General features: G+C 51.5%; 1 protein-coding gene and 1 pseudogene across 1 annotated transcript in view; one reads left to right on the forward strand and one right to left on the reverse strand.

The window, feature by feature from the left end:
- LOC146839013 (NACHT, LRR and PYD domains-containing protein 1 homolog) overlaps positions 1-1,630 on the forward strand; it is a 35,044-nt pseudogene extending 33,414 nt beyond the window's left edge.
- The window catches only part of LOC146839012 (uncharacterized), a 47,456-nt gene extending 39,021 nt beyond the window's left edge, over positions 1-8,435 (reverse strand). Inside the window, exon 1 of the mRNA XM_085603043.1 lies at positions 8,271-8,435. The gene's annotated coding sequence lies outside the window, so the exon portion shown is untranslated. The remainder of the gene's footprint in view (positions 1-8,270) is intronic.
- Positions 8,436-11,434: the final 2,999 nt, after the last annotated feature.

The raw sequence follows: 11,434 nt of genomic DNA on the forward strand, positions 1-11,434 counted from the left end.
AACTGCGTTTAACGTGGATGCTGAGGGGTGTGGCCAAGATGGCGACGGGAGCAGATGTGCATCAAGCTGCTCCGTCGCAACCCACCACAAGATGCTGAAATTTCGAGAGGCACAGGAGCGATTCGCTCTAGCAACGGCCCTATGACCATCGTTGGGGACCCTGAGATCCTGCTCAAAGCGTTTCGGGACCGCCTGAGCTGCAGCATCTGGATCGGGCAGCGGGGCCTGGCTGGAAGGTGCCTCTGCTGGGACCCGGGACTCGGGCGTCTGAGACTGCCTTCACCGGAGGGACCAGGATCCGAATTACAGGACCATGGGCTCCACAACACAGCCGCTCCTGCAGCAAAAGCACCGCAAACCCACAGCAAGGAGGGGAACAGCTACCGCGGGGGTCGGGCAGACACTGTCAATGGCCTACCAGATATGGCCTTGGGTGAGGCCCACCAAAATACCGGAATAGGCCCAGACACCGGCCCTGCACCACTGCCGAATCCCTCCCCATCACTTCCATATTGATAGACAGCGCCCCTCACCGAGGGAGGGGGGGGACACTCGGACAATACCCGATGCGAGAAACAACTGCGCAATCGGGAGAGAAACCAACTAATTCCCCCCTTATCCCCTGCACATTATATGTGGGCAAAGCAGCCGTGGAGCAAGCTGGAGGTCCACAGAGGGAGACACATCACCAGTCCAACATAACCAGCGCCAGATAACAAGAACACCACCCCCCATGTCTACACTGGGGCACCAATACTGGAGGCAGCTACCTGAAAATAGCTCAGGAACAGCGTCAGCATGGGCATGCACAGGCCTGAGCCACCGCATGCTGGACTGAATGTACCCTCACCAATGTTATTAATTGGTAAAGGTGACCAGAAGAAACATATATGCCAGAATCCCTCCTAAGCACAAGACCTCACGACACATAGGGATGCCAAATACCCAACACCCCAGGATACTCGAAGAGTCACCGCCGAGGACGGCTGCGAGGAGGCCTAAACCGGGCGGCAAAAGGTCCCCAACACTCTGCACAACCATTACAGTGTGTAGGATGTGCCATCTCCACATTCTGGAAGAGATAGAATCAGCCAGCTCATCCGTCCGGACACCACAGGGGAGGACATTTTAAATAGGCGACCACGCCAGGACAACCGGTATCTTAGCCCAAGCACGCACCATTGCGACCACTGGCCTCCACAGACACAAAATAAACCGCCCCATCCTCCGCCAATATGGGCAGAAATAAATTGGAGAGACCACAGGCGCAAACAGGGAGCATGTCTACATCGCAGAAAGGTCATCGGACACAGCCCAAACAGCAGGACACATGCCGGAAGCGCCACTTGATTACGCACACCGCTTTGACTAACTTATGGCAGCCATCCTGGACATCAAATCTACCATAGGATCCAAAACTGACTCACTCTGCCTAGAGATGGGCCTCCTGTGTGAAGATCACAAGCGCCTAAAAGACAGGATGGAGAACTCCGAGTTAACCCTAGCCGCCCTGAGGCCCACGGCAAAGGAGACGGAAGAACAACTCAGGATCCTACAAAAAGAAGTTGAATATCTACTCGATCGAGTAGAAGACCAGGAAGGTAGTTCTCGGAGGATAACATTCGCATAGTGAGTCTGCCGGAACGTGCGGACGCGCAAAGCATGGAACTATACTTGGAGACATGGTTTTCCGACACGATCCTGCAAGGCATGTAATCCAAGTTCTTCTCAGTGGAAAGGGTTCCTAGAGTACCCGTTGGTCCCCCTTCGCCTGGGAGCTCTGCCGAGGCCTGTGGTGGCATGACTCTTCCGCTACAGTGACAGGGACCACATACTGCAGGTACCATGGACAATAGAAAATGTCACGATCCACAAAAACCCGGACTATACCTTAGCGGTACAACAACGCAGGTCCTCCTTCCTCGCAGTAAAGAAGATCCTGAGAGAATATAATATGAAATATGCTCTGCAATTTCCAGCCACCTTAAGAATTCAGCACGTTGGTAAAACTAACTTCTGCACCCCCCGGAGGCCGCATAGGACTGGATATAACAAAACGACCTGGCCACCAGCAGGGAATCAGTGTCTGCATCGCAACAATGGTGGCAAACGCAGACACAAAAGCAATGGCCCAAACGGCAACTGCAGGGACTTACCAAGGCCCAAGGCAAAGACACGTGACGCCTCACTCTCTCTCATCATCCAGGTCCAAAGTCGAAAACCCGGCAGAAGACACCCCTTCTCTGATGGACTCCCAGCGGGCAGCAGTTGGGTATGGAGGCCCGGATGTCATACCCTTCAGAAGTCTGACGACCTGCTGCGACATTCTACATACAGGTTTGCTACATGATGCATACAGTCATTTGAGCGCCACCCAGGGTAGACACACCGACCCTTGCCTGAAAGCTATCATATATATCACACCAGGGCCACAAACAACCTATACAGGCGGGCACACCGAGACTATCTCGCAGTCCTTGCCCTCCCACACAAGTTTTTCACTGTATTTCTCCCTGTATTGCTTATATTCATTCAAGCTAAAGTTCAATTGTGTTGCAGCTAAGTGCAGATGGCCGGCTCCTCGTTGGCGCTGAGGCCTGGGAGTGGGAATAGGGGAATATTATCAGTTGCGACAAAGCCCATTACTACGAACGGACACTATCAACCCTACATTAGGAAGGGCACACACACTCACAGATAGACGGTGGGCACAACATCGATGCACAGGGACACGGATACTTACTCCACACCAACCTTACGTAAATGGATGCACAGAACACCCCTATCACATGGGATATGTATATATGGACTGTACGTGGGCTGGTGGGATGTACTAAGCGCCAACGGGTAAACCAATACCTTCGGATGAGAGGGATTACATTCGCATCATCTGAACACACAAACACTCGCCTCCATGCGCAAGATATGGAGAGGCACGATAGTGGGGACCACATACTCCGGATACACAAGAAGGGCCTTGATATGGGTGGCACACGGGACTCCAATGGAGGTACAACACACCTGCACTGACCCAAACGGACACTATGCGATACTAGAGGGGATACAGGACGGCTAGCCAATAGCATTGATCTCATTATATGCCCCTAATTTTGGCCAAGCCCAGTTTCTGCAATCATTGACATCAGCCTTACTACACCTCTGCAGCAACATACTGGGGAGGGGACTTTAATTGCCTTCCGGACATAGCATTGGATCGCTCATGCCCACCAATACAGGGCACTCAGTTTATTAGCCTCTCCCAACACCGACAGGCATGGGCTACTATGTCACACCGTCAGGACGCATAGCGTGACCTGCATCCTACCCATAGAGAGTACACCCACTATTCTGGGCTTTTCGATCTACACACGAGAATAGATCTGGTGTACTTCTCTCATGAGGCCCTCTCAGCAGTATCCCTTACCGAATACCTCCCCGCACATTATCGGATCACAACCCCTACAAAACAAAGGCAATCATGGGGTCCAATTAGATCCAGCATCCCGAGAAATATGCGAAAGGGGCAAGGCGGGTTGGACACTAGCCTGTTTACTAAAGACAGACTCATCTCACACACCTATCACCGCCACACATAACTTGGAGGGACATTTGGTTAACACACAGACCAAGCTCAATCTAGCTTTTCGGCAGTATTACGCATCCCTACACAGCGCCCCCTCGACTCACGATGGGACAGAGCTACCGTCCTTTTTAGAACAAATAGCACTCCCTCAGATTCCACTCAGCCATTACAAAATTGTAGAATTTCCCATTTCGAAATCGGAGATAACAGAGGCTATACAGAAATTGGCAAGGGGGAAAACTCCAGGGGCAGACGGCTGGCTCCTAGAATTCTATGCCTCATTTGGTACACAACTGGTTCCATGCCTCCAGAGATGACATGGATGCATACGATCGGGCACACTACCGCCCTCATTACGAGAGGCCATACTGGTGGTGCTTCCAAAGCAGGGCAGTGACCCATTGCAAATGGGATCCTACCACCCCCCCATCTCTTTTAAACCCAGATTATACGATATTGGGCAGGGTTTTGGCTATTAAACAACTACTGGTGCACGTGAGAAGGTGGCTTGGTATATGCTGCCCACTAATTAAAGTGGGCACCCTGTACCAATCCACACGGCCCTTATGATGTATAAGGTCAAAGATAACCTTATTGAAAGCTACCCTAGTGGTAGCTATGGAGAGCAGCCTTCAGGCCTAATTTTGAAGGAATGTAAAGCAGCTTGTTTTACCAGAATATTACCTCCTGAATTACTAAATGAAGAACCACAAAGTAGTTATATAAAAATATGTATCTATTAATATAACACTCTCTACCATCCTCTACACGAGGATAGAACACAAAGCACACAATGCTGGATCAATAGAACAGTTATAAGTAGCACAATGCACAGCAGGCTCCAGGGGGAGACCGAACCATATACTAAAATAGTGGTATAACAAATACGACTTGACTAGACACAGTGCCTAGAGCACGTAGAATAGCTTGGACCCCAAGGAACCACCCAAGGTGATGACACAGGAGACTCACGGAGGACGGGTGCAGTGAGGAAACACGACCCCGTGTTCCGTACAACTCTATGGGAAAGTCGCGGTTACAACGTTAAAGTTTAAGGACCCTTCTACGAGAACTTTGAGCAAACCCTTTGGAACTTAAGAGTTTAAAGAGCCACCCCACCCGTGCATACGTAGTATCAGAGTTACCTATACCAGGGGAGCCGGGTGCATAGGTCTGAAGTGTCGTCAGAAACACTTGTCGTTCTCTATGGAAGCTGGTGAAGAAGTACTGCTGCCGTGAAGGTGAAAAGGGTCCAGTCAAATCAATGCCTGGATTCTGGATGGAAGGAACCTGAAAGAAGAGGGGACAGAGTCTGGGTCACTTCAGAGTGACCAGGGGCTCGGTAAACGAATGCCCACTGATGTAAGGTGCTTTAGGTGCGAAGAAGGGATGCTTGACTCTGCAGCCACGAGGTCCCGGAGGCATTGATCTAAAGTCCTGTAGCCGGGTAACCCATTTTATACCCACAGGAGCGTGTTCGACAGATTCATGGGACCCTTCTAGGGCAGGGGCAGGACAGAGGGGTGGCTGCACCCATGTCCTTTGTCCAGATTTGCGCCAGAGCCGGAGTCAATGGCTCCCAGAACTGGTTTGAGCTGGACTATGCACAGGGACACCAAATGTGACCCCAGTGCAGACTTTCAGGCACTCTCAGAGTGCACCCACCCAGCCCAATACACTAAACCCTGTCTGGGAGGTGGTCACACCTCCCTGTGACAGGATGCCTATTGTGCTACCTTTCTCTGCTCGAGCGTGGCTCAGCAGCAGGGGGGAAGAAATGTGTCTCTGCCTGGCAGCATCGATTTTGTGCTGTCCGGGTCACGAAGGCTAGCACCGGGTAGACCGGTGACCCCACGAAGGTCGCTTCAGAAGGGTGGAATCATACCTCCCACACCAGTTACTGGTGTGGGGGTATGATTCCAATGTGTTTGATACCACACAGGATTTGTTTATATGCAGCCATTTTTTAGACAAAACTTCCGCGAAGTTAAAATTCACCTCTACCTATATGTCCGGCTGAGTCACAAACAACCCGGGAAATGGTCTCCGAAGGCTGCAGAGAGGCTCTGCTCATGCAGGGGCACCCTCTCCCATAAAACCCCGCACCTTGCCTTCAAGATTGATAAGGCCTGCTATAGGGGGTGACTTGTAAGTTTGAAGCGTAGTGACCATTAGATATAGTGAACCTATATCTAAACTAAGTGATGCAAGCACCATCTTACACGGGCTGCAGTAGCAGACCTAGAGTTCCATTTTGCATGGCCTCTCATGGGTGGCATAATACATGCTTTAGCCCATGAGAGGCCTCTGGGGTACCTATGCTATCTCACTAGAGTTGAAATGTGTACCCCACAGGAAAATACATGGATCCCTCCAGTTGGTGCATTTACACTGTTTGATGACTTGAATTAAATCCCAGATTCATAGTACTAAAGTTGGTTCAAGTATTGGTACCAGTCAACAGCAAATGACACCTATAACTCTTAAAGAATCACATTCACATGGCACTTACATCTCATTTTTAGCTCACAACATACAATTCAACTGTTACAATTTATAAATAATGTTAATTCCATTTCTTTTCCTGCTCTTCCTTTTGAACTCTGGTTCCCACCCTTCAGACCTATTTCTTTCATATTTTGGATGATATCTATTATTTACTTTACCTCTGGTGTTTTTCTCTCTGTATCACTCTTACTTCTCTTCTCTTGCCTCTTCTAACTTTTTCTGCTCACTCTTCTTGTTCTCCCCTTCCTGCTGAAGTGACAAGCAGAGCAGAATGACTACAAGAGTCTCTTGGACACTTCACATAGGCTCCTATATCATAGTACACTCCTCATCGATGCATGATGGGAGAGTGCAGCAACCCTTTGTAGCATTGTCACACACGTGATCCTGGGTGCTTCAGGAACTCACACATTTGGAGGTCGGGCTGAAGTGTCACTCAAACCGGGCTAATTCTTCTAAACTATGGTGAACAACTAGAACTTCACATTTGACGTTGATCAGACGTCTGCTGTGTGTCGAGTAGTACCCGACTATTCTGCACAGAGCAGACATTCTTTTCAGCCAGTGATCCTAAAGGTCTCTGTACAGAGAAGAGGAGCGGTTAGGAAGAGTGACTGACAGCCCCATCAACATCTGTTAAGACAGACACCCTTCAAAGAGACACACTGCAGACAAGCCTCATACAGACACACACACACACACCCTACACAATGTAAATGAAAGTGTCCAGTATTTGTAAAGCGAGGGTGTCAAGGTGCTAGGGGCCGTCTGGAAGATTAAGCGAGCTATTGCCCAGAGTCACATGGTGCTGGGCTGATATGCCACCAGCGCCGGGGATCGAACCGTGAGCACCCGGGTTCCGGAGTCAGCTGCCCTGGCCGCTGCGCCACACCTCTTCCCAGGCAGCGCCTTGAGACCCTCACGGGTGAATAGCGCGCTTTATAAGCCCCTGATTGATTGATTGACAACCCTACCCTGTGCACATGCACACACATCCAACCTACACACACATCCTTACAGAGATACATTCAAAACACAGACACATACCTTCCACTGCTTGACAGGCCTCCTGCATGGCACACCCAAAGTCTGTGCACACACATAATCCCTGGAGCAGGCTCACAACCTCTGTAAGCCAACCTACGGCACGGGAAACTATTGCAATGACTGAAGCTTTTGCCTAGTCGGAGAGATGGCTCAGGACAAAGGGAGAAAAGGGAAGCGGGGCAGCACGGGTAGACGTTCAACTGCCTGGGGGGCATGCTTCGAACATAGGGGCAGGGGTGGCCGAGTCAATAAATTAACAGCGAGAGCATAGCACAGGGTGTGTACAGATTCCTCACAGTGCAATAAGATGCAGTGCAGCATTTACAGATACCTCACAGTGGAGTAAACGACAGTGCAGTGGCACAGACTTCTCAAAGTATAGTAAGATGCAGTGGAATGCAGATTTATCATAGTGCAGTAGACAGCAATCCAGTTTACACAGATTCATCATAGTGCAGTAAGATGCAATGCAGTACAACAGATTCCTCATAGTGCAGTAAGATGCAACGCAGTAGAACAGATTCCTCATAGTGCAGTAATGTGGGGTGCAGTGTACACAGATTTGTCAGTGCAGATGCTGTGCTGGGTGCACTGATTCCTTAGATTGCAGTAAGGTGAAGTGCAGTGTGCACAGACTGCTCACAGTGCACTAAGATGCAGCGCACACACCTCTCATAGTGCAGTAGGATGCAGTGCACAGATTTATCACAGCGCAGTAAGATGCAGCGCACAGACCTCTCATAGTGCAGTCAGATGCAGTGCAGTGTGCACCGATTCCTCACAGCGCCGTAAGATGCAATGCACATGTCCCTCACAGTGCAGCAAGATGGATAGCAGTGTGCACAGATTCTTCATAGTGCACTAAGAGGCAGTGCACACAGATTACTTACAGTGCAGTGAAATACAGTGCAGCCTGCACAGATCCCTCAGAGTGCAGTAAAATGCAGTGCAGCAGTGCACGGATCCCCTCTTTAACACAAATGATGCCCACAAACACCCCCAGGGCGGATGGAGAGACCCCCAGGGCCCCCAGATAGAAGAGCCAAGCTCAGCCCGGCTCCTGCAGAGATTCCCTCCAGGATTATTCAGTCTATTTCTACAAACACAGCAGAAGGTGCTGACAATCTCCTACCTGAGCAGAGACCTGTGCAGACATGTCCAGGCTCTCTCCTCCTCCTTGGGCTGGGGAAGGGGGGGGGGGCAGATCTGGGGTCTGAGGAGGGTCTGTGAGGGTCTGAAGATGAAGGTAACTGCACAGACAGACAGGGAACCTTCCTCCTCTGCAGCAGACTGGATACAGAGCATAGAGAGGAAGTGATGTCAGCACCGCTGCTGCTGCTGTCTCTGCCACCGCTGACCCGGAAGATGAAACTCTTCTCCCTTAAATTCAGTGGTTTCATCAGCAGGCGAGGAGCGCCATCTGGTGGTCGCTGGCGGAACCACCGCTTCCAGTCTCCAGCAGTGAATACATTTCACACAAACAAGCATTGGTGCCTGTAAAGACCTGGGATTTCAGATGTCACAGACGTGAATGTTTTTAAGGGTCAGGCAGTTCAAGTACAGGGCCTCACACGTGGTTGCTGCTGTAAAAAAGTATTTATAGCTTCACTCCAGATGAGCATCTTCCAAACACTGATGTAAAGGACTAAAGAGTATTTACAGAAAGGTGACAACTGGAAGCGACAGTCTGTATTTCAATGAATATATGAGCATATCGGTCAGTTTTAAACTGGACAGCTTTTTTTTTTTTTTTTTAAATAATTTATTTGCAGGTTTTTCAAATCCACAGCGTGGTACATAGGAAAGTAAACAGAGGAAAATACCATGGAGTTTTAAACACCAGATCAGTGACAATGAGGCATAGGGCATGAGTCAAAGCAACAATTAAAGGAACAGCTTATTTATAATTTTCCTGTGTCTGTGGCATATTCCTTATATTTGACACGGTTTTATATCCTCGAACAAGACTGAAATTTAGGTTATAATTAGTTTTGTGTTTCTGATTTAAGAGCACAACTGTCTCCTAAATTATCAAGGTAGCGGCCTCTTCTAGGCTTTGTTGTTTTGTTTACAGTAACCACCTCCCTCTCTCAACAAAGATTCACTGACAAAAAATAAAGCAATTTATCTTTGAAACAATTAATTCCTAAGATCAGAGAGATCAAGTATGAACCAGAAGTTTCTCACACAGTTTGCATTGTATCATACAAATGAGTGGGTGTTACTGGTCTGAAGGACAGGGGAGGGGCATTACACTACTCTAAAATATTCTACTCCTTCACATAGGCCCCTATTTCATTGTACGTTCGTCGTCAATACACCATTGAATAGTGAGTGCGTCAACTCTTTGTAGCATTGTCATGCAAGCAGCCTTGAGGGCCTCTGTAGAGAGCCACTCGGGCTCTCCACTACTTTGTATCGACATCGCACACGCATCCACACACCCCTGGGGCGGGCTCGCCCGAGTGGATAAATAAAGGTGGGCGAGACCGCACGTGGTCTCTACGGTGTAGCCCAGCAAAGTACAACCTGCGTAGTGTCCTTTACTCGCGCTGCGGTAACTGCGACCCTGGGCCTGCACCACTACACTGGCGACGAGGGTCGTACCTGTGCGTGCGACGCTGCTGCTGATGCCTGCGAAGCGAGCGGAGCCCTCCAGCGCTGTTCGTGCTCCCTCCTCTTCTGTCTCGCTGCCTGCGGTGCCCGCGTCTGTCTGGGGCCTGCCGTCGGCGGAGCCCACCCGCTTGCTGATTCCCGCTCGCCTGGAGCCGCTGGTGTGATCATCTGTGTGGCCGGGTGAGTGGCAGGCATCGCACGCTTCCCGGAGGACTGCTTTCAGCAGGGGGGCCTTGGCAGGCTGCCCTTCGTACTGCCTTCCTGCAATTTGCTCGTCTTGCTACTCGCTGCTGTGTGGTGTCTCCCGGGGGGGAGGAAGACCATCGTGAGCGCGAAGGGAAGACGCCCAGGCTCCAGCTCACTACCATTGGCTGCTGCATCTCCAGGACTGGGAGGCCAACAATCCAACAAGCATTGGCAGTGGCAAAACCAGGCCTGGGAATACCTCATTGTGTTTCACTGCTCCTGAGGGCCAAGAGAGAGGAATACTCACACCCCAGCAGGATTTGCGCTCCGGCACTAGCGTTCCTCAGGCTGCCCCACGCCCCACCATGTCCACACCGCCGGCAACCGGCGCTGGCACATCGCAGGGGAGCGGACCCGCCGCGGTGGCGGTCAACCATCCGCCGCCGCCTTCGGTGGTCACCCACACGGCTGTAGCGCCGTTACCCCCCTTCAGCGAAGCATCGGACCCTGCTACCGCCGCCCCGCGCTGGAAAGGATGGGTGGGTCATTTGAACCACTACTTCCAAGGGACCCGTGAGACGGACGGAGCAGTGAAGAGATCGCTACTCATTTACTACAGAGGGGTGGAAATCTACGAGCTATTTGACACGCTTCCGAACACCGGGGAGGATGACGACTACGACGCCGCAGTTGCGGCGCTGAACAAGCACTTCGATCCCCAACTGAACCCGGACTTCGAAAAATTCAAGTTCAGGAGGGCGTGTCAAACGGACGCAGAGTCGGTGGACATGTTCTACGCGCGGCTGCGCCGGCTGGCCAGCACGTGCCCGTTCGCCGATCAAAGGGCGGAGATAAGGGATCAAATCATTCTAAGTTGTCACTCCAAGCTACTCCGGAAGCTGCTCCTCCGGCAACCAGGAATCTCGCTAGATGACATCCTCATTCTGGCCCGGTCTCACGAACTATCCGATGCCCGGGCAGAAGAAATGGAAGCCGCCCTCCACACGCCCGTGGGGGCGGGACCAGGGCTCAAGAGCGTGCCTATCAAGGAGGAAAGGGTTGAAACGATACTACGGCGGCCTCCCGCGCCCCGCATGACGCCCAAACCTGCAACGTCGGGCCTGTGTGGCTACTGGGGGGAGGACCACCCGGCGACGGCGATCTGCGGAGCAAAAGGCAAGACGTGCTCTCGCTGTGGGAGGATGAACCACTACGCCCGGGTGTGCCGAGGCGGACGCTTCCGGCAGCAGTCTGCGAGGCCGAAGTCTGGACAACAACAGGTGCGCCAGATCGAACACGAGGATCCTCCGCCAACCGACCGATCCTACCGCCAGGCGCACGACCCGGTGTATGAGGACGAAGACGACGAGGTATTCGTGGTATCGTTCATCGGCAGGATAAGCTCCCGGCGGCGCCCGCCGCCCATGTCCTCAGTCTCCGTGGGCCGTGCAGAGATCCAGGCCCTCATCGACACCGGTGCGTCCGTGAACGTCA

Source organism: Triturus cristatus, chromosome 4_2 (genome assembly GCF_964204655.1).
Source record: "Triturus cristatus chromosome 4_2, aTriCri1.1, whole genome shotgun sequence".
NCBI classification, from domain to species: Eukaryota; Metazoa; Chordata; class Amphibia; order Caudata; family Salamandridae; genus Triturus; species Triturus cristatus.